General features: G+C 45.6%; 1 protein-coding gene and 1 long non-coding RNA gene across 2 annotated transcripts in view; one reads left to right on the forward strand and one right to left on the reverse strand.

The window, feature by feature from the left end:
• The window catches only part of LOC140201638 (uncharacterized), a 395,760-nt gene that overhangs the window by 90,150 nt on the left and 278,567 nt on the right, over nt 1–27,043 (reverse strand). The gene's annotated exons all lie outside the window — the stretch shown is intronic.
• LOC140201633 (uncharacterized) lies at nt 13,791–23,124 on the forward strand. Its single transcript, XR_011886918.1, has 3 exons — nt 13,791–14,142; nt 14,805–14,951; nt 16,920–23,124. It is a non-coding gene; the product is annotated as an uncharacterized lncRNA (long non-coding RNA).

Here is a 27,043-nt window from a genome sequence, read left to right on the forward strand (position 1 = left end):
GTTGGAGAATTCTATCTTCATACCAAGGGGCTGGAGATTACCCAGAGGGTATATGAGGTGTTGCTTCTCCAACCTGAGTTTAGCCTCATCATGGCAGTAGAGGAGGCCATGTATGGACATATCCGAATGGGAATGGGAATGGGAAGCAGAGTTGAAGTGGGTGGCTACTGGGAGATCCTGTCTGATTTGGCGGACAGAGCGGAGGTGTTCGACGAAGCGGTCCCCCAATCTGCGTCAGGTTTCACCGACGTAGAGGAGGCCGCACTGGGAGCACCGGATGCAATAGATGACCCCAACAGACTCAGAAGTGAAGTGTTGCCTCACTTGGAAGTACTGTTTGGGGCTCTGATTGGTTGCAAGAGATGAGGTGTAGGGACAGGTGTAGCACTTGTGCTTACAGGGATAAGTGCCAGGTGGGAGATCCGTGGGGAGGGACGTGTGGACCAGGGAGTCGCGGAGGGACCGAACCCTGCGGAAGGCGGAGAGGGGTGGAGAGGGAAAGATCTGCTCAGTGGTGGGGTCCTGTTGAAGGTGGCGGAAGTTGGGGAGGATAATGTGCTGAATCCGGAGGCTGGTGGGGTGGTAGGTGAGGACAAGGGGAACTCTGTGGCAGGAAGATGGGATGAGGGCCGAAGTGCGGGAAATGGAGGAGATGCGGGTGAGGGCATCATTGATGACAGCAGAAGGGAAACCACGATCCTTAAAGAAAGAGGACATTTGAGATGTCCTGGAATGGAAAACCATTGACATTCTGGCCCGAAACGTCGACCGATCTTTTCCACGGATGCTGCCCGACCTGCTGAGTTCCGCCAGCGTGTTGTGAGTGTTGCTTTGCCATATCTAATCTGTTCAGGCCTTTTAACATTCGGAATGTTTCTATGAGATCCCCCTCATTCTCCCGAACTCCAGGGAATACAGCCCAAGAGCTGCCAGACATTTCTCATATGGTAACCCTTTCATTCCTGGAATCATTCTCATGAATCTTCTCTGAACCCTCTCCAATGTCAATATATCCTTTCTAAAATAAGGAGCCCAAAACTGCACACAATACTCCAAGTGTGGTCTCATGAGTGCCTTATAGAACCTCAACATCACATCCCTGCTCTGATATTCCATACCTTTAGAAATGAATGCCAACATTGCATTCGCCTTCTTCACAACCCACTCATCATGGAGGTTAACCTTCAGGGTATCTTGCACGAGGACTCCCAAATCTCTTTGCATCTCTGCATTTTGAATTCTCCCCCTATCTAAATAATAGTCTGCCCGTTTACTTCTTCCACCAAAGTGTATGACCATACACTTTCCAACATTGTGTTTCATTTGTGTGCTCTGTCTTACTGAACCATGGCTTAACTCTGCTCGACCTGGCTGCGTTATTCATCCAGAGGGCTTCTCAATTCATTGGATGGACCATTGGCATCCTTGGGTATAGTTATGTGCAGCGGGTCTGTTTCCTAATCAACTCTTCGTGGTGTTTGGACGTGGCGGCTGTGGCAAGCTCCTGCTCACCCATCCTGGAATACCTAATGGTGAAGTGTTGACCATACTTCCTCTCATGGGAGTGCACATCAGGTATCCTGACGGCAGCTTACACCCCACCTCAGATGGATACGATGCCAGTCGTCAGTGATCTGTATTCTGAGGCAACAGCTTTGAAACGGGATACCAAGAAGCCCTTTTCATCATTGCCAGTGATTTCAATGGGGGATCTTCAAGAGCGTGATACTACAATACCAGCAGCAACTCACCAGGAACACAAACACCCTCGACCATTCCTATTGAACCATCAAGAATGCCTACCGACACATCCTTCAACCACACTTGGGTAAATCAGACCACCAGCTTGTGCTCCTACTCCCTGTATACAAAAAGAAGCTGAAATGGGATGATCAGGTACAGAAAGTCATACAGTGCTGCCCTGAAGAAACAAATGACCTTCTACACGATGGCTTTGAGTCAGTAGAATGGTTCATGGTCAAAGATTCAGTTCCCAGACAAGATGGGTCTGTTGTTAGCGACAGAAAATTTATCATCAACTGTGTTGAGGACTGTGTACCAAAGAGGCCAATTTTGGTGTTTCCAAACCGGAAACCGTGATTCATTCGCTTCTGAAGTCCAGGACTGCAACATTCAAATCAGACGACATTGACCTTTACAGGAAATCGAGATATGACTTATGTAAGGCTATCAGTGATTGTAAGAGACAGTCTAAGTATAGTATTCAACAGTAGCATGGTTTATATACCATAATGGGTAACAAACTAAGTCAAGCAGCATCGCCAAGGTCAGCACATCCCTTCCCAATGAGCTTAACACATTCTAGGCACATTTTCAACAGAAGGGAACAGATATGGCAACAGCCAGCCTCCAGTGCATCTGAATCTACTGTCACTGTCACTGTAGAGGATGCAAGATCAGTTCTCTGGAGAGTGAATTGTGGAAAGCAATGAGGCTCGTATGGTGTCCATGGCCTTGGCCTGAGTTGAATATGGTATTGAATGCCAAACTGCATTCAGTGAAGAGCATCCTGATGTACACATGTTTGCTGTCCAGATGTTCCAAAGCTGAGTGTAGAGTCCATGAGGTGACATCACCCATAAACCTGTTGCTCAGGTAGAATCTAAGTTGCTTCTCAGCCAGGAGTTGATACGTTTCATCACCAACCTCTCAAAACACTTCATCACTGTGGATGTTAGTGCTACTAGGTGCCAGTCATTGAGGCAGATCACCACATTCTTCTTGGGCACTGGTATAATTGACGCCTGCTTGAAGCAGGTGGGTACCACACACTGCTGAAGTGAGAGATTAAAGATCTCAGTGAACACACCAATCAGTTGATCAGCATGTCTTTAGTACTTGGCCAGGTACCCCGTCTGGGCTGGATGTTTTTCTTGTGTTCACCCTCCTGAAGGTGTCTTCCGCATTGGCTTCAGAGTCTGAAATTATCGGATCATTAGGGGATGTGGGAGTCTGGAATGGCTCCTCCATGCTTTGCTGGTCAAAGCGAGCATAGAAGGCATTGAGCTCATCTGGAAGCGAAGCCCTGTGGTCTCTTATGCCATTTGATTTAACTTTCTTGCCTAAACAGGTATACGGTGTACGCCATATTCCTGGCCCCTCATTCAATCTTGATGTACCTAGACATTAAGGACATCTGTGTTACACTATTGTTGATTGACTGCAATTCTGTAACTAATAATATTATTCCAAACAAATTCATGACCAGACAGCAGACCCTGAGAGTCAATGTTTTTCTCTGCCACTGGATCCTTGAATTCCTGACTAAAAGGCTACGATCAGTATGGTCAGGCAGTAGCACCTCTGCCAAGATTATTCCTACTACTGATGCTGTACAAATCCTCAGCCCATGCTCTACTCCCTGTACCACGTGACCACATTCTGTTGCAAATCCATCTACAAGTCGAATGGTTCCGGCCCGAAACATTGACTGATTGTTTCCACGGATGCTGCTGGACCTGCTGAGTTCCTCCAGCATGCTGTGAGTGTTGCTGTGAATGATACCACCATGGTGGGTCTTGTCTCAAATAATGATGTCAGTATAGGAGAAGGAGATAGTGAGTTTCCTGACATGGTAGCATGACAACAAACTTTCCCTCAACGTCAACAAAACAAAAGAGCTGGTTATTGATTAGTAAAGGGGATGGTGCACATACTCCTGGTTACATCAGTGTTGCTGAGGTTGCAAGGGTTAATAGCTTCAAGTTCCCAGGTAAGAATTTCACTAACAGCCTCCCTTGGTCCGACCACACTGATGCTAAGAAGGCTCACCAGTGGCTCTACTTCCTCAGGAGGCTATAGACATTTGGCATGTCCCCGTCCACCCTTACCATTTTTCATCATTGCGTCACAGAATACATTCTATCTTAATGTACAGAAGGCTTAGTATGGCAACTCTTCCACACGTGACTGTATGTAAATGCAGATTCATGGGCACATTACAGGAATTAGCCTCCCCTCTATGGACTCTGCCTGCTCTTCTCCCTGCCTTAGTAAAGCTTCCAGCATTACCAAAGACCTGCCCACCACAGACATTCTCTCTTGTCTTTCCCATCACAGTGGATGGTAAATTTTAGAAGAATTAAAAATAGCTGAAAGCATGTTCTAACAAGCTCAACAGCAGATTCTATCTCACTGTTAACAGACATTGGAATGTACATTTTGTATGATAATGTCGACTCTTGGCCTCATAATCGACCTCCCTGTGACTTTATCCCTTATCTGCATGCATCTTTTTGGTAGCTTTTACACTGCATTCTGCATTTGGCTATTATTTTACCTAGTTCTATCTTAAAACACTGGATAATGACTTGACCTGTATGAACAGGATGTAAGACAACTTTTCACCTATCTTGGCACATATGATAATAATAAAACAATATCAATATCATATTCCAACCTCTACCCTGCCAAAGGGTCTGAATATGGGCACTATTACAAATTCTTGGGAATTCATGTCCAAACTATCTAGTCATCCCTGGTAATATAATACTCTCATCCTAGGAACTAGCCTGGAGAACCTGCTCGATGCAAGTCGGTCCGATACATTGATCATTTCCATAGATGCTGCCTGAGCTGCTGACTTCTGCTGGGATTTTGTGTGTTGCCCTTGAACCTGTAACCAGTGTGTTTCCAGGTGAAGCCCGCCCTCCAATAGATGATTATCCAATTGGCAGCAACAGGACTGGCCTGCCAAATAACAAATGATGGATGCGTATATGATCAAACCATCGCTGTCGAAATTTTTGGTCTTTTCATGATACGTGACACCATTGGTTGGTCAGTCCTGAGTGACATGTAAATAATCCAATGGAAGCTGGAGCTTCTGTGATTGTCATCTGTATCCACTGGTGGTGTGAAGTGGATGAGTCATGGAAATACTGTGAGGATCTCTGGCCCTAATCTACTGTTATGTCCCGGAGATGGTCCACAGGAGGTACAACAGAAGCAAACTAATCCCAGCCTATTTATCGTGCGTGGGGTATTGATTGTATGAATCCCTTGTGGAAACTTTCTGTTCGACTCTGTCACATCTGTCCACAAAATCAATGTTGCCAAATGGGAAACGCCAGAAGACAAAGACGGCAGCGGGGTGGTGTGGTAAGCAGAATGATGCAGAAATGACCTTACTGAAGCTTTGTCTGACTCACCGAGCTCTTCCAGCGCGTTGTGATTTATTCAGTAAGCTCGCTCGTTTCACAAGATGGAGGTGCTTCATCTTGTAAACACCCCAGGCCACACAGGAATCGCTGTGGCAGCACACATCTCAGCAGCCACCACACACTCACGTCCACCGACCCCATTCCACCATGGTATCCCTGAGGCCCTTTGTTGATCGCGGTCGACCATAGAAGTAATGTCGCAGCTGTCTGCATGATACGTCAGGCAGTAAGACACGGAGAGCAAACTGCCCGTGTATCAGGCTCCCTCTCTCCATGCAACTGATGAGAGTTCAAAGTTCAAAGTATGTATGCAGTACACGACCTTGATACTCGTCTTCTTGCAAGCAGCCATAAAGCAAAGAAAGACCATTGACCCCGTTTAAAGAAACCCCACACAACAATCATCAAATGACTGAAAAAAAGAACAAATCCAGTAAACAAAAAAAAAATGAACAAATAACACGGAGAACATGATGCATCAAACAACGGACTTTCCAAATGTGATTCCATAGCCACGAGCCACACAGGCGAATAAAGCCAGTCCAGGGGCCGATGCCCACGACCGCAGCCAGTGAGATAGTCGGTTCAGCGCTGTGTTTGAAGGCTGCAGGCCACAAACACAGATACTGTTCTGCGCCGAAGTGCCTTGATCCAATCGTGCAAATAGAAAAGTGCTTTCAGTGCTGTGACATTAGACATCAAACCGCAACTCATCCAAAAAGTCAGTCCACAGCCACGAACCACCGAGGCAACCGAACCTTGCAGTGTAGGACCCAAGACTCCTGCACCTTCTGCCGGCAGCAGCGAGGGGGAGAATGGTCAAACGCAGGCAGACAGCACTGAACACCCTCTCGACTCTCAACTCGTCGATGTTAATCTACTTCAACACTTTCATCGGCGTGGAGTAATACAGCCAACCATGGGTTTGCGTTCCGCCATTAGCAATCGAGGCGTCGTAGAGCCCCAGCTTCGGCTGTCCTGCACCCCACGCCGAATCCTCCGGGAGATCACAGATGTGTCAGATTGTTCAGTCGGCCCCTTCATAAAGGGGCAATTTCAGGAAGATGAAGAAGGCGAGGAAAGAGTTATCCCTACTACCAGCACCAGCTACAACAACTTTAAGGAACTATAGCAGCCATGTTGTAATTATTCACAGCTCACATCAACACACAGAGAACACCCGATCTTAACCGTGGCCCAGAGCTGTGCCCCTGTCCTTTTACGCTCGATTCTATCCTGAATCACAGCACTGATCCCATGTCCCTGACCTTGACCTCAAACCGTAGTCACTGCGGCTCCAGAAGTCAGGAGCAGAAGCTCTGTACGGCAGTGGTATAACCGTCCAGCCCTGCCTCCTTCAGTGGGCAAGTTGACTGGTTGGTTCATCCTGGTCCATCTCTAACCACCTGCTGAAGGAACTCACTGGGTCAAGCAGCATCTGTGAAGGCAAAGGGCTGGTTGATGCTTTGGATCAGCCATCCTGCATCAGGTCTGAGGGTGTAGGGGACTGATAGCCAGTACACAGAGATGAAAGTGGAGGCGAGACAGGGGCTTGTGGGTAAGTGGTGGGATAAAGTGAAAAAGCCGATGCTGGGCCCAGGAAGCTAGGTGGGCAGATGGAAGGAGAAGATACAGACAGAGGCTCACGGGTGATAATTGGAAAGATGATGTACAGATGAAACCGGATGAGGGAGGGGACCGTGTGCTTCTAGCATCATTTGCGACCCATCACATAATGAATTAGTCCACATCGAAATGTATTAAATCTCAGCGATGTCCAGACTTGGTGTACTAGGTGACACAAATGGTACTTTCCACCTACTAATAATCCACCCGTGTCAAGACAATAACGATGTCATCCAACAAGAGTATATCCAACAGTGCTGAAGAGTGGGGAGGATTTGAGCTGAATGGTCTGGGCTGTATCCACTATATTTTATAGGATTTTATATTCAAGGTTATTAGGGTCATCCCGAGATTCTGTATCAAGACTGGAATGCAGGGAAATGTAGCAGGTATAAAGAGGTGAAATGGAGGGCTGAGAGAGAGGCAGGTAGGTAAGAGGTGGAAATAGGTGCAGAGGGGTAATGATTCCGGAGATGAGGTGGCTGAGTTGAAAAAGATGAAGAGAAGGACTGAGACTGCTCTGGACTGGAGGATGTGGGAAATTAACAGAAGGGAACATTTGATGCTGATACCATTGGTTTGTGGACGAGGTGCTGCTGTGCAGGTTTGTACCTAACCTCGCCTTGACAGACCAGGAGGCCAAGGACAGAGAGGTCAATACAGAAATGAGAAGGGAAGCTGAAGTGAGAAGCAACTGGAGATTGATGGGGTTATTATGGATAGAGCACAAATGTTCAGCAAAGTAGTTTCGTACTCTGCACTTAGTTTCACTGCTGTAGAGGATAGAACAGAGAACATAGAAAACCTACAGCACAATACAGGCCCTTTGGCCCACAAAGCTGTGCTGAGCATATCCTTGCTGTAGAAATTAGCTAGGGTTACCCATAGCCCTCTATTTTACTAAGCTCCATGTAACTTTCCAGGAGTCTCTTAAATACCCTGTCATATCAGTCTCCACCACCATCACCGGCAGCCCATTCCATGCACTCACCACTCTCTGTGTAAAAAAAACTTTTCCCTGACAACTGTGCACCTAATGCCAAGCACCTTAAAACTGTGTCCTCTCATGTTAGCCATTTCAGCCCTGGGAAAAAAGCCTCTGGCTATCCACATGATCAATGCCTCTCATCATTTTAAACAACTCTATCAGGTCACCTCTCATCTTCCGTCACTCCAAGGAGAAAAGGCCGAGTTCAATCAACCTATTCTCATAAGGCATGCTCCCCGATCCAGGCAACATCTCTGTAAATCTCCTCTGCACCCTTTCTAGGGTTTCCACATCCTTCCTGTAGTGAGGTGACCAAAAATAAGCACAGTACTCCAAGGGGGGTCTGACCAGGGTCCTATACAGCTGCAGCATTACCTCTTGACTCCTAATTTCAATCATGTGGTTAATTAAGGCCAATGCATCATATGCCATCTTAACCACAGAGTCAACCTGAGTAGCTGCTTTGAGTGTTCTATTGACTCAGACCCCAGGATCCCTCTGATCCTCCACACTGCCAAGAGTCTTACTGTTAATACTATATTCTACCATTATGAGTGTTCTATTGACTCGGACCCCAAGATCCCTCTGATCCTCCACACTGCCAAGAGTCTGACTGTTAATACTATATTCTATCATTATATTTGACCTACCAAAATAAACAACCTCACACTTATCTGGGTCGAACTCCATCTCCCACTTCTCAGCCCAGCTTTGCATCCTATCGATGTGCCACTGTAAACTCTGACATCCCTCCACACTATCCACAACATCCCCAACCTTTTTGTCATCAGCAAATCTACTAATCCATCCCTCCACTTTCTCAGCCAGGTCACTTATAAAAATCACGAAGAGACGGGGTCCTAGAACAGATCCTTGAGACACACCACAGGACAACAATCTCCATGCTGAATAGGACCCGTCTACAACCACACTTTGCCTTCTGTGGGCCAGCCAATTCTGAATCCACAAAACAATGTCCCCTTGGATCCCATACCTCCTTACTCTCTCAATAATCCTTGCATGGAGTACTTTAGCAAATGCCTTGCTGAAATCCATATGCACTACATCTACTGCTCTACCTTCATCAATGCGTTTAGTCACAGCCTCAAAATATTCAATCAGGGTCATAAGGCACGACTTGCCTTTGACTAAGTCATGCTGATTATTCCAAACCATACAATACCTGTCCAAATGTTCATAAATCCCACCTCTCAGGATCTTCTTCATCAACTTACCAACCATTGAAGTAGGACTCACTGGTCTATAAATTCTTGGGCTATTTCAACTCCCTTTCTTGAATAAGGGAACAACACCCGCAACCCTGCAATCCTCTGGAACTTCTCTTATCCCCATTGATGATGCAAAGATGATGCATGATGCAAAGAGTCTCAGCAATCTTGTCCCTCACCACCCACAGTAACCTGGGATACATCTCGTTCAGTCCTGGTGACGTATTGAACTTGATGCTTTCCAAAAGTTCCAGCACATCTTCTTTCTTAATATCTATATGCCCACGCTTTTCAGTCCGCTGTAAGTCATCCCTACAATCACCAAGATCATTTTTCATAGTGAATACTGAAGCAAAGTATTCATTAAGTAGCTCTGTAATCTCCTCCGGTTCCAGACACATTTTCCACTGTCACATTTGATTGGTCCTATTCTCTCAGGTCTTATCCTCTTGCTCTTCACATACTTGTAGAATGCCTTGGGGTTTTCCTTAATCCTGTCCAACAAGGCCTCTCATGGCCCCTTCTGGCTCTCCTAATTTTATTCTTAAGCTTCTTCCTGCTAGCCTTATAATCTTCTGGATCTCTATCACTACGTAGTTTTCTAAAACTATCGTAAACTTTTCTTTTCTTTTTGACTAGACTTACAACCGTCTTTGTACACCATGGTTCTGTACCCTACCATCCTTTTGCTGTCTCCACGCATAACTCCACGCAAATAACCCCTGAATATTTGTCTCATTTCTCTCGTACATTTTCCTAAGAACATCTGTTTCCAATTTGTTCTTCCAAATACTTGCCTGATAGCCTCATATTTCCCTTAACTCCAACTAAACACTTCCCTGTCTTGTATGTTCCTCTCCCTCTCCAATTCTATGGTAAAGGAGATTGAATTGTGATCACTATCTCCAAAATGCTCTCTCACTGGGAGATCTGACACCTGACCAGGTTCATTTCCCAACACCAGATCAAGTACAGCCTCTCCTCTTGTAGGCTCATCTCAATATTGTATCAGGAAACCTTCCTGAATACACCTAACAAACTCCACCCAATCTAATCCCACTGCTCTACGGAGATGCCAATCAATATTTGGGAAATTAAAATCTCCTACCACAACAACCCTGTTATTATTACACCTTTCCAGAATCTGTCTCCCAATATGCTCCTCAATGTTCCTGTTACTATTGGGTGGTCTATAAAACACCCAGTAGAGTTATTGACCCCTTCCTATTCCGAACTTCCACCCACGGACACTCAGTAGACAATCCCTCCATGACTTCCTCCTTTTCTGCAGCCGTGACACTATCTCTGATCAGCAGTGCCATGCCCCCACGTCTTTTGCCGTCCTCCCTGTTCTTTCTGAAACATCTATAGCCTGGCACTCTAAGTAACCATTCCTGTCCCTGAACCATCCAAATCCCTGTAATGGCCGCAACATCACAGCTCCATGTACTGATCCATGTTCTAGCTCATCCGCATTGTTCATAATACTCATTGCATTAAAATAGAAGCATCTCAAACCATTGGTCAGCACATCTCTTTTCTATCACCTGCCTATCTTCCCTCTCGCACTGTCTATAAGCTTTCTCTATTTGTGAGCCAACCAACCCTTCCTCCATCTCTTCAGTTCAGTTCCCACTCCCCAACAATTCTAGTTTAAACTCTCCTCAATTGCCTAAACAAACCTCGCAGCCAGGATATTGGTCCCCCTGATTCAAGTGGAACCCGTCCACTTCACATGGAGAACATCAAAAACAGCAAACAAGGTTGGAACAGCTGCAGGCGAATCCTTCTCAACTGGAAGGGGTTGTGTTGGTCCCTGGTTGGTTGTGATGGAGCAGGTGACGGGACAGTTGATGCACTTGCTACAGTTGTGGAATAACGTACCAGGGACACGAGGCATGGATGCGGACTGGTGACTAAATCAGGGAGGCACAGAGAGTTTTCACTGCAAAGAGCAGAAAGGTGGGTGACTGATTGTGGGATTGAATTGAAGTTGTTGGAAATGGTGATGGATCTCTTTGTGTTCTAGGGCAAGGTTGGAGGGACATAAAATGGAGGTAACACGTGGATTTCTGTGTCTCTGGAACCATGGGCCAGCAAGTTTAGATAGATCATTGGTAAGATGTTGGAGTCAATAATCAAAGAGGAAATAGGAAATGTATTAAGGCTGAATATAATCAAAACCAGTCAGTGTGGTTTTATGAAAGGTGAATCAGGTTTGACGAATTTGCTCAAAGCAAATGGGTAGTCTATAGAGGAAAACCTGCAGATATAGTGTATTCCAATTTCCAAAAAAGAGCATTTGACAAGTTGTGTAAATTAAAACCTCGTGGTGTCAGAGAGAATCCATTAGCATGGATTGAAAACTAACCATCACATGGAAAACAGCCAGTTGAAATAATGGGCCTTCTTCAGACTGGAAAGGGTTAACAACGGGCTCATTTCATGGCCTAACATAGTTCATTATTATCAAATGGAAGAGAGTGGTGAGAGTAGTACCAGCGGGATGGGTGTGTTCTGCTGTATGAATCACAAAGTAGTGAGCACCTCCAACGGTAGTTATGGAAATAAACAGCATGTTAGCCATTTCTTTTGTAATAGGGTTAGAGTTCAAAAATAGGGTGGTTGTCTTTCAATTACATAATTTATAACCCTGTCTACTGTTTGACCTAACACTGCCACGTGGAGAATGATTGTGTCTACAAAGGCTGACTGACCATATGCATTCCTGGCAAAAGAGATCTCACCTTCAGCTATCCTTCAATGTGGCCGCAAAAGTAGTCATCATAGTGGAAGTAGTATTGTGTGAGGGTTTGAATTATTGAAAGAGGGACAGCAAATAAAGTAAGCAACATATACAAAATTCACAGAGGGCAATAGTCAAGGATTGAAATGAATGGTGGAGAAGCCAGATTAAGATGACTGGGTGGGGCGGGGTAGGGCAGGAGGTCTGGCATAGTTCAAGTTCACAGGTAATATGTTACACTAGATGGGGGAGAAGATGGGTGGGAGAATGGTTGAAATCAAAAGCTGTAAGGTGATAGATGGAAGAGGTAAAGGGAATCTAATTGGAGAGGGCTGTGGACCACGGAAGAAAGGGAATTAGGAGTGAAACCGAAGGAGGTGATGCATAATTGAGTAGAAGTTAAGTGTTGAGAGGGTAACCAGAGCGGGCATTGGAACAAAAAGGAAAGAAGGGGGAGAAGAAAATTTCCCTAAGCTAGAAGAATCGATTTTCATGCCATCAGGTTGTGCATATTGGTATCATAGTCAAGATGGATGAGATAGTTTCCCTAAGCTAGAAGAATCGATTTTCATGCCATCAGGTTGTGCATATCGGTATCATAGTCAATATGGATGAGATAGTTTCTGAGTCCTGCCAACACTTTGATGCCACAGTGAGATCACATCACTTTCTTACGAACTCCAGAGTGTACCAACCAATCTTCCTCAGCCTCTCCTCGCCACAACTCTTCATCCCAGCAATCAGTTGGTTGCTTTGAATGGTGTTGCTGAGAGATACCTTCCTTGGGGTGTTCCAGATATGGCTATTCTCTGTCCCTGAAAAGCTGCAGAACTTCAATAAGGGGCCACACATAGTCATAGTCATAGTCATACTTTATTGATCCTGGGGGAAATTGGTTTTCGTTACAGTTGCACCATAAATAATAGAGTAATAAAACCATAAATAGTTAAATAGTAATATGTAAATTATGCCAGTAAGTTATGAAATAAGTCCAGGACCAGTCTATTTGCTCAGGGTGTCTGACCCTCTAAGGGAGGAGTTGTAAAGTTTGATGGCCACAGGCAGGAATGACTTCCTATGACGCTCTGTGTTGCATCTCAGTGGAATGAGTCTCTGGCTGAATGTACTCCTGTGCCCAACCAGTACCTTATGTAGTGGATGGGAGGCATTGTCCAAGATGGCATGCAACTTGGACAGCATCTTCTTTTCAGACACCACCATGATAGAGTCCAGTTCCATCCCCACAACATCACTGGCCTTACAAATGAGTTTGTTGATTCTGTTGGTGTCTGCTACCCTCAGCCTGCTGCCCCAGCACACAACAGCAAACATGATAGCACTGGACACCACAGACTCATAGAACATCCTTTGCATTGTCCGGCAGATGTTAAAGGACCTCAGTCTCCTCAGGAAATAGAGACGGCTCTGACCCTTCTTGTAGATAGCCTCAGTGTTCTTTGACCAGTCCAGTTTATTGTCAATTCGTATCTCCAGGTATTTGTAATCCTCCACCATGTTCACACTGACCCCCTGCATGGAAACAGGGGTCACTGGTACCTTAGCTGTCCTCAGGTCTACCACCAGCTCCTTAGTCTTTTTTACATTAAGCTGCAGATAATTCTGCTCACACCATGTGACGAAGTTTCCTACCGTAGCCCTGTACTCAGCCTCATCTCCCTTGCTGATGCATCCAACTATGGCTGAGTCATCCGAAAACTTTTGAAGATGACGTTTCGCTGCCTGACTTCCCACTGGACCAGAGATTCGCTTCATGAACCAATTCTCCCAATTTCAACAACACAGCATCATTGACCAGTTTCTCACCGTCTGAAATGTATTTTATTTCTTATTTCTGCTCCCAGGGCGAAAACATGCATGCTCACACGCACCTATCCTCAACCATGTACGGACAACATTGCCCTCGCCTGGCGGACCACGTTCACTAGGAGATAAGAGCTAGCCCTCCGATTGACAGCTGAGCGGACCAATAGATGCGCTAGTTAGAGCTTCCTGGTTTATCTGCGCAACTGCTGGTGGTGTGGAGGAATTTAAGCAAGGACCGCCATGAGGGGTCCAGAAGAAGTGTTTTAGCCCGAAACTTTGATGTCGCTTGACCTGCTGAGTTTCTCCGGCATTCTGTGTATGTTGCGTTGGAGGATATGGAACCGCTGAAGTTGGCCGGATCTCGGATTTTGCGACCCGTTCTCAGTTCTTTCAGAACCTGTTCCAGTGCTATTTACCGCATGTGTCCCTGCATTGTTTGGGTATTTTCTCTCATCTTGTGCTTCTGTTGTACAGTTCGCGGTCTGTTTTTCCGACCAATCTTCTGTGTCTACCAGTGGTGCTTCTCGCAAACCCGCTGCTGTCAAGGTGGGATATACTACTGGAAGGTCGGGCGGGAGTAATGTCAATGAGGGGTGACCTCACTGAAGAATCATAGGCACTAGGAGCACAGGACAGGGGGCATGTGATGATGATTCCCTCAGTGGAGGAGTCTCAATCTAGGGGTCAGAGTACGCGGTCAGGGGAGGGGTGTGTCATTCCAGACAGATAGGTGAGAAAATCTGGCGGAGGGCGTGGAATACCAGAAATACTCTCCCTGCTGAAAGGTGGAGGATGAGTCATCGTGGTGTTTAAAGAGGAGGGATGTGAATGTTTGGAACATTCGGGGGATTGAATGTGATGAGGACCTGGGACGGAAGGACAGGAAGGTAGGGTGAAATGGATGGCGAATCGGGTTAGAGAGACTGAGTGCTCGTATGGCCTTCTCGTGCTTTTATCAAGTGAGAGGGTACAGGAGGAGCTGGGTTGTTATTGGTCAAGTGAAGAGGAGTGTGATTACAAAATCAGAATCGGGTTTATTATCACCGGCATGTGAGGTGAAATCGGTTAACTTAGCAGTAGCAGTTCAATGCAATACATGATCCAGCAGGAAAAAAAACTAATATTAATAAAATAAAAATGATAATAATAATAATTAAACAAGTAGTGTATGAAAGAAGGTGACGACAACTTGTATTTTTTTTTACCAGTGGCGTGTTATGGTCAGGGGAAAATCCATCACAACATTTTGAAAAAACTGAACATTACTGAAAAACCAGGGGCTCCACTTGTTCTCTTTGTCTACAAAGTGTCCCGTGAAATTGAGGATCTCCGCAACGCTCTGCAGTGGATTGAAGGTAGGATCTTGATTCGAGCTTCTGGAGAGTTCAGTGTCTCTTTGCCCTATAGTAACATCCATGTGTCCCCAGTGCAGCACTGGAGTGCCCTGTTTTCTCTTCTCTCTTGATTGAACGGAATACCCCATTGTTTATAGCCATCTGAGTTATTCCAGGTCTACCTGGCCAGTGCTTATCCCAGATCCAACACTTCAGTGAGTTTTGGTAGACATCCTGGGATGAAACTGGAGAGACCTTTACCAGAAGCACAGTCAAAATAAACCAAATGTGTCAGCGTCTGGTGGAAGATACCTTGAGGCAAGATTCATTACCAACAGTGAATTATGATCTAAAATATGCTTTCTGGAAGGACAGTAGAAGGATATTTAAGAGAAACTGCCAGAATTACAAGTGCACATGATGAACGCTGGCAGGCAGAGGGAACAGACAGTCCAGTCAAAGGTATATTGTTGTCTAAATGGAGTCAGACAGCAAATGAGTGAAGAACAGAATGACTTCTGTATTCTAGTGCATGAAGCATAAACATTCGTGGTGGGTCCAACAAGTAGTTAAGATGGCAAGTACTACATTGGACATTTCTGCAAGTGAGCTGGAGTTTAATAACAGTGTGAGTTCATTGTTTTCGCATAGGGTACTAGTGGGGACACACTTGGAACATTGTGCACAGATTGGTCATCCCACCTAACATAAGGACTAGAGTAGTATCAGAAAGAGATTCACCAAGTGTCAGGCTTTCTCCAAATATGTCCAATATTGCAGAAATGTACAATAAAGCACTTGCCATCTTAATTACATGTTGGGCTTGCCACCAAAGTTTGCGTTTCATGCACTAGAATGGAGGTCTTTCTGTTCTTCATTCATTTGCAGTCTGACTCCATTTAGACCAAAATCATGCAGGTAGAGTTCAGTCTCCACCCAGCCAACAGGATTCACCTGCTGCTTGAGCTATGCTCATCCCCTGCAACCTGTTTAACTGCAGTTCTCATCCACTGTCCTTGTTCACTCTTGAGCAAGCCAGTCTCAAACAGTTGAACCTAGGTTTCATTCCTCCTGCTGAAAGTTTACTCTGTAGCCTGTTGGGATTAGTTTCTGTTCTCTTTTGTTTTGTGGCCCCTCATGGATTGATATTTTGTGTTCTGTTATTAAATTATTGCTCACCGCTGAATCTTCTCTGCTACTCAGCTTTTGAGTCAAGCCTCCTCTACATGTGCTGACATCAAGCTCATTGCAAGAATGAGTAGATTGTCCTCTCAAGATAGCCTGCACTCTTTGTATTTGTATTCCTTGAGGTTCAGAGGCTCACATTCTGAAGCATGAATCACAAAGAAGTAGTTACGATGGCAGTGCATTGCTAAGAGGCCTTTGTACCGTTGTACAGGTCTGTTAATCAGGACAAACCTGCAACACTGTGTACAGATTTGGTCCCCTCACCTAAAATAATGATTTGGGGCATCCAAAGGAGATCTGCCAGGCTGCTTATGGAGATAATCCTCTGGGTCTGTATTCTGTGGAGTTTAGAGCCATGAGGGTATAAGATCCTGAGAAGGCTTGGCATTGAGACATTTCCACCAACAGCAGTGTAATCAATAAAGAATCTTCCAGCTCAGTGGAAATCAATGGCCTGTGGGAAGTACAGACCAGGAGAATCTCAGGTTGTGTATCCTTGAGCAGCCCAGGTGCAGTAAACTGATTTTTGGGGTGAGCAACTGTGGAAAAATGTTTGGCACACACTGGAGTTTAGATGAAAGAGATAAAGTCTCACTGAGGTATCTAAAAGTTGGTAGACAATAGGTGAGGGAGGAGTGGGTAGGAGGGCTGGGGAAGTTGGAGTGGGGTTAATACAGTTAGGCCGAAAAGGTCAGCCTCCTGGTTTGATATTTCTTTTGTAGGATTGAATTTAGGAAAAGGGATAGTTTATATGTAAAAGCTCAAGGTTAAACAACTTAACTGTGGTTTGTTTAAAAATAGGCAGTCAAAGGACGAGAAGACATGACATCTGTACTGTGATTTTTCTGGAAAAGTCTTCGGATAAACAGAAGGTGCCGATGGAAGTTGCTCACCAGGGAATGTTTGCTGATAACACTGTAGTTGTGCGAATTCTCTGGGAACAGTGGAATTCATCTGCTAAGATTCATCATTGTCCCAATAACAGGGACGCAATGGCCAAAGTCAAAAAGAGGATCATGGAGTGTAAAGTTGAATAAACATTTGAAAGCAAACCTCAGTGTTTATTAAAACCCAATGTGTGATGTGTACACTAGATGGTGATGATGCCCTTAGCCTCCTGCATTGTCTCTCGGAGCATTGTAGTTATGGGTTTGACAGGTGATGTTGAGTATCCTAGAGGAATTGCTACAGGTCAGTGCACAGGCTGGTCATGTGATCCTGTGACCACTCCCTCCTTTGGCATTATGGGTAGTCTTCCATCTCATTGTTCTAAAGGTGACCGTGGAAGTCATGATTGGTGTAAAAAATCATGTCCATTGGAAAGTACAAGTGCGGATCTCACTTGATCTGGTCTATAGGTTGCTTGCCAATTCTTTACTGTGCTCTGTACTGGCTAGGGAAAGCATTTAGTTCAGCAGAGAGAGACACTGTCAGTGACTGTCGCATCTGTCAGTGTGTTTAAAGATCCAGTTACATTCCGGCTCTCCATTGTATGTTCCTGTGGCCATATCCACAGATGATTGGCTTCCCAAATATTACATTCCTTTTGGAACTGGATATCGACTCTGTCTAATCATTATTCCATGATCATGTCTTCACAACAGATCCAATGTTTCCCTGAGAAGTCGAGTGATACAGACTAGCCAGTGATTCCCTGTTTCCACTCTACTTCCCTATACTCAACCAACAATTGAGGAGATGGTTGTTTCAGACCGTATTCATATTTCATCACTAATGCTTACAAAACTTTGAGAAGTGGAGCAAGAACCACACTGCTTCCTTGTTAACTCTGTTCTTCAAATCCTGGCCTTTGACAATAATGATGCAATGGACTCATGAAAATTTGACTGTGTGGATTTGGGATTGGGTAGCTCACAGAGTGCAAAGCTGAGAGTAAATTGAGCAACTTCTCCCTGGGGTTCAGTGACTAGTGGTGCTGTGCAGGAGTCTGTTCTGATCCCATGCGCTTTCTGATTTTTATAAATAACTTGGATGAGTAAGTGGAGTAGGGTGTTATTGTCTTCGCAGGTAATGTGAAGGTTGAATTTGTTGTGGAAAGTAGAGAGTTGTGATCTGTTGCATCAGGACATAGACAGGATGGAGAGCTGGACAGAGAATTGCTAGATGGAGTTCAATCCAGAGAAGGACAGAGCGATACACCACTTTGGAAGGTTGAACTTGAAAGTAAAGTACGAGGTTAATAGCAGCACGTTTAGTGGTACGGATCTAGATGTACATGTCCACATGTCCCTCAAAGTTGGAGGCATCTATGCAAAGCTGAAATGGGTGGGATAGTTAAAGCAGTTAGTGTTGCGCTGACCTTCATTAAAATCAGAATCAGGTGTATATTCACTGACATACACTCCATAGCCACTTTATTAGTTCCACCTGAACACCTGCACATTAATGAAAATATCTCATCAAACAGTCACGTGGCAACAACTCAATGCATAAAATCATGTAGGCATGGCCAAGAGCTTCTCTTATTTTCCAGACCAAACATCGGAATGGATAATAAATGTGATCTAAGTAACTTTTACCAGATGGGGGGTTCGACTAGCTCAAACTGCTGATCTCCACAACAATTTCTAGAATTTACAAAAGATGGTTTGATGAAGAAAACATCCAGTGAACAGCAGTTCTGTGGGCAAAAGTGCCTTGTTAATGAGAGGGGTCAGAAGAGATCGACGAGACTTGTCCAAGCTTATAGGAGGGAAACAGTAACATAAATAAGCACATGTTACAACAGTGGTGCGCAGGAGAACATCGAACCTGAAGTGGATGGACTACAGCAGCACAAGATCACGAACATACACTCAGTGGCCATTTTAGTACGTACCTCCTAATATATTGTGAAATATTTTGTGGCAGCAGCACAGTGCAAGACATCAAAAAGTACAATAAACATACAATAACAAACAAATATCTATATACTGTATAAGTAAATAAATTAACTAATAAATAATTTAACAAACAAAAAATAATTGGTGAAATTTAGGAACAGACTTTTCCCCAATACTCTGATTAGTGTCCCCAAAACATTTGAGTGTGGGTAGTCAATATACTCTACACCATGCACCTATAGAAGTTGTGCACAGGGGAAATAGATTTTGTGTTATGTAGTTTCTTACACACAACACAACTTTTCACAGTGTGTGCGATATACCGTCTCAACGGCTGGTGCACTGCATAGAAACTATTAAGCAAACCTACAACTTGCAAAGATATTGTAGAAGCACCTTCCAGTGCAACCCTCCCCGCTCTCCACCTATTGGGAAGTGAAGAGCATCAGATGTCATCAGCATCTGCAGCAAATGTATCAAAACGCAGAATGTTACAAATACACAGCTGGTTGGGAATAGAAGCAGGATGCGCGTGGGAGTGATTTACTTTTTGAGTTCTACCGATACACTCTCAGTGGAGAAGACTTTTATTGTGTCCCCATTGTTTGCTGCTGCGACATTTCCCTGATTAGTAATGCAATTCCACCCCCTTACCTCCCTCTCTGTCTTTTCGTGGAGGTCCTGATTTTCAGCCTCTTTTCTCGCTCCTTATACTCACTGCGTTGGATGTCTTCCTCCCTATCAACCGATTGTCAAGGTCCGGATCGGGGTCCCTAAAAATTTACCTTGTTTATGTTACGATCCGGACCGTTGATTCCCTGTTTTCCCGTGTCCCTTGGCTTTGGTGATTAGAGGCAATTAACGCTCGGCTGAACCGGTAGTTTATAGTCTCCGGCTTTCAGCTGTTCAGTGTGGGAGTGTCTACAGAGGTGCGGTGTGCCGACGTTACCTGGCCGGAGCAAGCCTAGTCTCTGCTGAAGCGAGTACCGGCAATTCGCCCTTCCTCACCGGAGCAATCCTGTCCGGCTACCTCGCCGAAGTAAGCCTGCAAAATTTCCTCATCAAGTTGAGTCTGTTGGTTAACCCGCCGGAGAGAAACAGGAGCCGCTGTTTACTGTTCCTGGGCCGAGTCTAGAGCTTGCCACTACCCGGAGTATCCAAGTACCATGTCCAAGTCCTGGCTCTGGTGGCATCTGAGTACCAAGTCAAGTCCTGGCCCTGGTGGCTTCCTGGTTCTGAGTCAAGTCCTGGCCCTGGTGGTCTATGATTCCTGTCCTACCCCCCCTGTCTGAATCCCTTCTCTGCCCCTCTTGCCTCTATCCCTCGCCTGTGCTTTGGTCTAGTTCTATCACTAGAGCTTGATAGGTACTGTCTAGTGTGCTTTTGTGTTGGTCTTGTCTTGTCCTTGCCTCTGGGGTAAGTCAGGCTGTCTTGCTGTTGCCCCATGGGGGGGTCATGTGTCATGTTGTGTCTTGTCCTTGCCTCTGTGGGGTAAGTCAGGCTGTCTTGCCATTGCCCTGTGGGGGGGGGGTCATGCTCTGTCTTGTCCTTTCCTCTGGGGTAAGTCAGGCTGTCTTGCTGTTGCTGTGTGGAGGGTCATGAGTCCTGGCCCTATGTCCTGTACCCAAGGAGGGGTCCTGACTCTGTTCTGTGTATGTGCCCATGGTTGCATGTACCTGCTCTCCTGAGACTGAGGCTCTGTTTTCCATGTTCCTCCTCTCCCTAGCCCATGTCATGTCCATGCCTGGTTGTGGGGTTTGAGCCTGAGGCAAGACCCAGGTGCTGGGTCCTTGACCAGTCTCGGGCTTGGAGTCCATACCCTAGCCTCTTCATGTCTCCTCTAGTTCTGGGAGCCAATTCTGAGTCCAAGCCCAAACCCTTGGTCCCAGCCTAGTTGTAGTCCTGAGTCCTTGTCTAGTTTGCTACTCCTGCTCCTGCCTGGCTCTCTTGGTATCAAACAATAAACTAAATCTAAATAATCTCACAAGATGTGTCTTGCATTTGGGTCCACCCTTGCTCCCAATGCCCTGCCATTGTGACACTGATGTCACTGAGAGTCTTTAGCAGCTTTTCCAACTCATCCTTAGCCCTGGTGCTCAGAGGGCAACAGATCATCTTGGCGTCCCTTCTGCAGCCCCTAACACTGGAATCAGGGAATATAAAAGTCTCTGCCCACCCACAGTCACAAGTAATCAAACAGTACTTTCACTCTGACACAGACCAGACAAACCAGTTTAATGTAGATAAATATGAGTTTAAAAAGGCAAACATGAGGAAAGCTGCAGATGCTGGAAGTGAAAGCAACACACATCAAAGTCGTTGGTGAACGCAGCAGGCCAGGCAGCATCTCTAGGAAGAGATACAATCGATGTTTTGGGCCGAGACCCTTCGTCAGGACTAACTGAAGGAAGAGTGAGTGAGAGAGATTTGACAGTGGGAGGAGGAGGGGTATCCAAAATGATAGGAGAAGACAGGAGGGGGAGGGATGGAGCCAAGAGCTGGACAGTTGATTTGCAAAAGGGATCTGAGAGGATCATGGGACAGGAAGCGCAGGGAGAAAAAAAGGGGCGGGGGGGACCCAGAGGATAGGCAAGGGGTATAGTGAGAGGGACAGAGGGAGAAAAAGGAGAGAGAGAGAGAGAAAAAAAGAATGTGTGTGTGTGTATATAAATAAATAACTGATGGGGTACGAGGGGAAGGTGGGGCATTAGCAGATGTTTGAGAAGTCAATGTTCATGCCATCAGGTTGGAGGCTACCGGTTATCCACTTTGGTGGCAAGAACAGGAAGGCAGATTACTATTTGAATGGTGTCAAGTTAGGAAAAGGGGAAGTACAACGAAATCTAGGTGTCCTTGTTCATCAGTCACTGAAAGTAAGCATGCATGTACAGCAGGCAGCCGAAGAAAGCTAATGGCACGTTGGCCTTCATAACAAGGGGAGTTGAGTATAGAAGCAAAAAGGTCCTTCTGCAGTTGTACAGGGCCCTGGTGAGACCACACCTGGCGTATAGTGTACAGTTTTGGTCTCCAAATTTGAGGAAGGACATTCTTGCTATTGAGGGAGTGCAGCGTACGTTCACGAGGTTAATTTCCGGTATGGCGGGACTGTCATATCTTGAAAGATTGGAGCGACTGGGCTTGTATACACTAGAATTTAGAAGGATTAGAGGGGATCTGATTGAAACATTTCAGATTATTAAGGGAGTGGACACACTCGAGGCAGGAAACAAGTTTTCGATGTTCGGGGAGTCCAGAACGAAAGGCCACAATTTCAGAATAAGGGGTAGGCCATTTAGCACTGAGTTGAGGAAAAACTTTTCCATCCAGAGAGTAGTGGATCTGTGGACTGCTGTGCCTCAGAAGGCAGTGGAGGCCAATTCTCCGGATGCTTTCAAGAAAGAGTTAGATAGAACTCAATGATAGTGCAGTCAAGGGATGTGGGGAGAAGGCAGGAACGGGGCACTGATTGCGAATGATCAGCCATGATCACAGTGAATGGCGGTGCTGGCTCGAATGGCCTACTCCTGCACCTATTGTCTATTGTCTATAACCCAGACGTCACCCCTCCCATATGGAAAAGCAATCCCAGAAGCACCTGACCAACGGTGGGGGTGGTGTCCTCAGTAACCCTGTCTCCACTGCTAAGGATTCAACGTTACGGTAGCGCGGCGCGATTACAGCTCGGAGTTCAAACCCGGCATCCCCTATCAGAATCTTGTATGACATTCCCGTGGAACGAGTGGTTTCTTCCAAGTTCTCCTGTTTCCTCACACAGTCTAAAGGCGTACAGGTTGGAAGGTTAATTGGTCATAGTAAATTGATTAGGTTGGAGTGAAATCGAGGGTAACTGGGCGGCGTGGTTCGAAGGACCGGAGGAACTAATCTACGCTGTATCTCTAAACAGACAAATCAATCCTCCAGCATAGCATTCCTTCGGTGCTGTTCCCGCAAAGACTGCAGTTTCGGCTTCTGCAGCGGAAGCAAAGAGAACCTCTGATCAGCAATGCCCAGGACCGGGTTGTGTGTTTGGAGGAAACAATATATATTCCATTCATAGACTTACTGGAGGAAGTGACGCATGATGCTGGAGGGTGACAGGGAAAGGACTCGGTGTGCCGTTGCAGGAGGGGCTCGCAGAGATGAAGAAGTCTGAAAGGACTGTGGGGGGGGGGGTTCATAAGGATGCGGAGGAGTGTAGGGGTTTGTGGAATTCATAGATACAGGCAATGGTTTAAGGGCCGAATGCGTGGTATTAAAGGAGAGGTGTAGAGGCTTGTAGGGTTGACGGAGATGATGTTGTGGGTTCTTCGTTCTAGAGGGGGTTATGGAGACAGGGAAGGATGATACATGGACAACAGATAAATCGCTGCTGGTAAAGGCAGAGGGCTGGGAATTTTCAGCGTCATTGGGGACAGAAACAGAAGTTTTGGGTTACGCAATTAAACTTTTAGCGAAACTTCAACTGCGGGCAGGCAGAGGGTTATATTCATCGAACAGCACCATCGCACCGAGCTCACCTTTCTCTTAACTGTTCAATGCCCCAACTCCAGTCAATACCGGCTGGCAGAGACACATCGAGGGCTGAAAAGGGATACATGGAGGGTCGAGTTCAGTCACTGTTGGCAAAGTCAGACTGTCAAAATGGCCGGATAGAGCTAATGGGTCATGCTGATGAACTTTCAGAAACAAACAGAACCTGTGTACCTGCCTTTGGGAGTACCGATACAGGTTTATCAAGTCATCATCTTAATTTTATGAGGCTGTGTATGTAATAATTTTCGTGCCAAAGATAAATATAGGCCGCAAAAGAGTTTTACCAAGATCATTCTCTGGACCTTCCCTGAGACAGACAACACGTGCTAATTTTCATCGATAATGACAGGGCAAATTACAGGAGTCACATTACTTTTTTTTATTATCCATCAGTAGTGAAGCAGGGGGCTGGAACAGAGAACCCAAGACACTTACAGCGCAATATATGTGATCAAACGCCATTTTTCAGGATGAGTATCCACATTTCGGTTCAGTTGTCTAAGCCTCTCAGAATCTGAACAGTTGTCTTCATTGATGTTTAGAGTAGGCCAGGGAAGCGGTGAGCAGAGGCAGCATTTCTGGCTGGGTCTACACGGCAGATTCTCCATACACTGGGTGGGCCAGGTGATAACGGACCCCCACCTGCAGGAATTCCTGGAATGGGAAACACAGCTGGGCTCCATCAATTGTTCACAGGTTTGCATTCCCCCTTGCAGGACTGACAGCGTAGTGCAGGGACACTGCAGTGGTGTGTGAGAACACCGAGATAATGCACACGTTCCTCCAAACCTGCCCACTGGCACAGATGGAGATCAGCATCAGAATCCGGTTTATTATCACTGGCATGTGTCGTGGAATTTGTTAACTTAGCAGCAACAGTCTAATGCAATACATAATAATAAGGTCATACAGAAATATACAGAACCCCGGGATCCTGTCCAGTGGGACAGTGGAAAGTGGATGTGTTATGTTAACCTTGTAAAGCACCTTGGTCAGACAACTCTTGAGAGACTACATGGTTGGTCATTAAAGATTCACAATGAGAGGCCATCCCACAGAAACACTGAAAGCAATTGGATTGGAACAACAAAGTGTCCAAGGAAACAGAGTGGGTGTTGGTCCACAATCCAGGGCTTTGCAGCCTTTCTGAAGAAATGTAGATTGATCTCAACATTAACCTCAACCATCTGCTAAACTTGGAGCAGTTCTGCCCGTTGAGAACTATTTAGCATGTGGAAGGAGAATGGAAATAGGGAATCCCTAGTTACTCCGTGTCATTTTAGCTCTCAGGAAAATGCTCGGTTTAGTTGTGAGCACAATATCACAAAGTCGCCCACTTTCCAGGAGAATAGTGTTCTACTTGGTAAACATGTTCCCTGAGGATTTCATGACCACAGCACCATAGGGACAGTGGAATGCAACTTGATCTTTAATGCACTGACAAATGTGACAGGCACTGACGGTGCCCCTCTCAAGGGCTGAACTGAATGGCCACTTCAGAGCACGGTGAGGATTCGAACCCTGTGGACCAGGGTTCACTTACATACTACAGCAGGTGAGGTCAGCATTTGTACTTTCTGAAGCATATCACTGAACCAGGTGAGTCTTTACTAATCGATACCTTCACTACTACCTTCAGGGTTATAGTGAGACTAATCAGACAGGATGGGGACGACCACTCACAATGTCGCAAGTATCCGGGATTACATGACAAGCTCTAGCCAAAAGTATTCAATATATCCTTTCAAATACACAACTCCATCGCCCAGAGAGACAAAAGCGGGGTAGGGGGGCTTAAAGGATCATCATCACCTCCACAGCAAGCACTGTAAATATTAAATGTTCTGAGGTTTCTTTTGAAACTACTCACTCTGCCACTCCATAATCCTCTGTTTGACCTTGTCCACCGCCTCTCGGTTACTAGAATTTTTCTGAGCCCTGGCAGGTGAATTCCATGGCTGCTGCCAAAGAATTCACACAATGAAACAGTTAGTATTGGAAAATGCAAATGCATGCATTGTATTTTCTATGTATTACAGTATTTACTCAACAGTATTTACTCAAATGCACACATTGTATTTTCTATATTTACTATGTAACCACTGCTAGCTCAGTAGAAGGTATTCACTATGTAGCCATGACTTTTGACCTATTCACTATTAATTCATGAAGAGAACTAGAATGAAACCAAGTAGAAAGATAACAGTGGCGAATAAGGTGATGAAATATGTGGCAGTATGTCAACGCAAGACTAATTTAGAAATAACTGTGGTTAGGGATGAGAGGACATATGGTCTAAAATGTAAACTATGACATAATTAAGTTGGGGAGTAAAACAATAGTGGAAAGTCGAGAGCGGATATATTGATGATATGTAATCACAGGTCGACTGGATATGGTAATATAGCTGTAAGGGGGTTTCGATTTTTATGTTACTGCGGAGGCTAATTAAAATGGCGTTTTTGTTATGTTAATCTGGGGAATGCGGCTTTGTTGTGCTTTAACGCTGAGAAAGTTTGCGCTAGCAGCTTATTGTGGTTTAGAGGGTGATAAGAGGGTGCTATTAACCAATTGGGATAGTTGCTATGGTTTTGGTGTATTTGAAGATACTGTATGCGCGGGGTTTTGGGGCAGAAGGCGGGAGAGCGAGACAGAGGATGGACCAGGTGCTGTGAGTCCGCTAACGGGGTCGGACCCCGAGCGGGACGTTCGGCGAGGAGACGGAGACGGACTCGTGTGGAGCGTCTGGTCGACCACCGTTGTTGGTCCCAGCCGGCCGGTCGAGGTGGTCCGAGGGGGTCGCAGGGTGAAGAAGAAGGTCCTTGAGCTCCAACGGTTTTTGTGCACGAAGAGATTGAACTTTGATAAGTGTGGCGCCTTTTATTTTCCTTTTATATTTTATTCTCTTTTAATTATATAGTTCCAGTAATATCTATAAACTGTAAATCATTTAATTGCATCTGGTGTAATGTCTGCTATTTGTGCGGAGTGGGGTACCTCACACAGCATACGAATTACCCAGTTTGGCGGGGCCGAGGCTGTTTCCCTAGACGACAGCGAGCCCAGCGACCCTGAGGGTGGCCAGGGGGGCTGCATAGCTAAGATAAGAAAATTGCTATAAGAATGCTGTACACAAGCCTCGACGGGCAGTCAGCTACTAGCTTTTTGATTGTCTCAGCTTTGATTTGCAAATTAAAGTTTAAAACGTCTTGACGGGTTTTCTGCGTCTCCTTGTCGTTTGTGAGAAACGAGAAACCACGACAAAATTGGCGTCACGAACAGGATCGGATAGAGACCCACGAGGAAGGGAACGGCAGACTGGGACGCTTCCCGGTCCCTCGGGGCTAACAGAATTAAGGGTGCACCCAAAAAGCAAAAAGGTGAGCGCTTTTTGCGAGAATTCACACTAAGAATTCTGTTGGTTTTGGGGGATCTCGGGGACTCAGAAGTGTGAAGCAACTGCCGAAGGGTCTCTCCTATCCCAAAGAATCTAGCAGAATTGGGGATAAAAGGAGGCTCAGAGGATTAATCAAGAGCACGGCAGTGGGG

The sequence above is a fragment of the Mobula birostris genome, chromosome 8 (assembly GCF_030028105.1).
Source record: "Mobula birostris isolate sMobBir1 chromosome 8, sMobBir1.hap1, whole genome shotgun sequence".
Lineage (NCBI taxonomy): Eukaryota > Metazoa > Chordata > Chondrichthyes > Myliobatiformes > Myliobatidae > Mobula > Mobula birostris.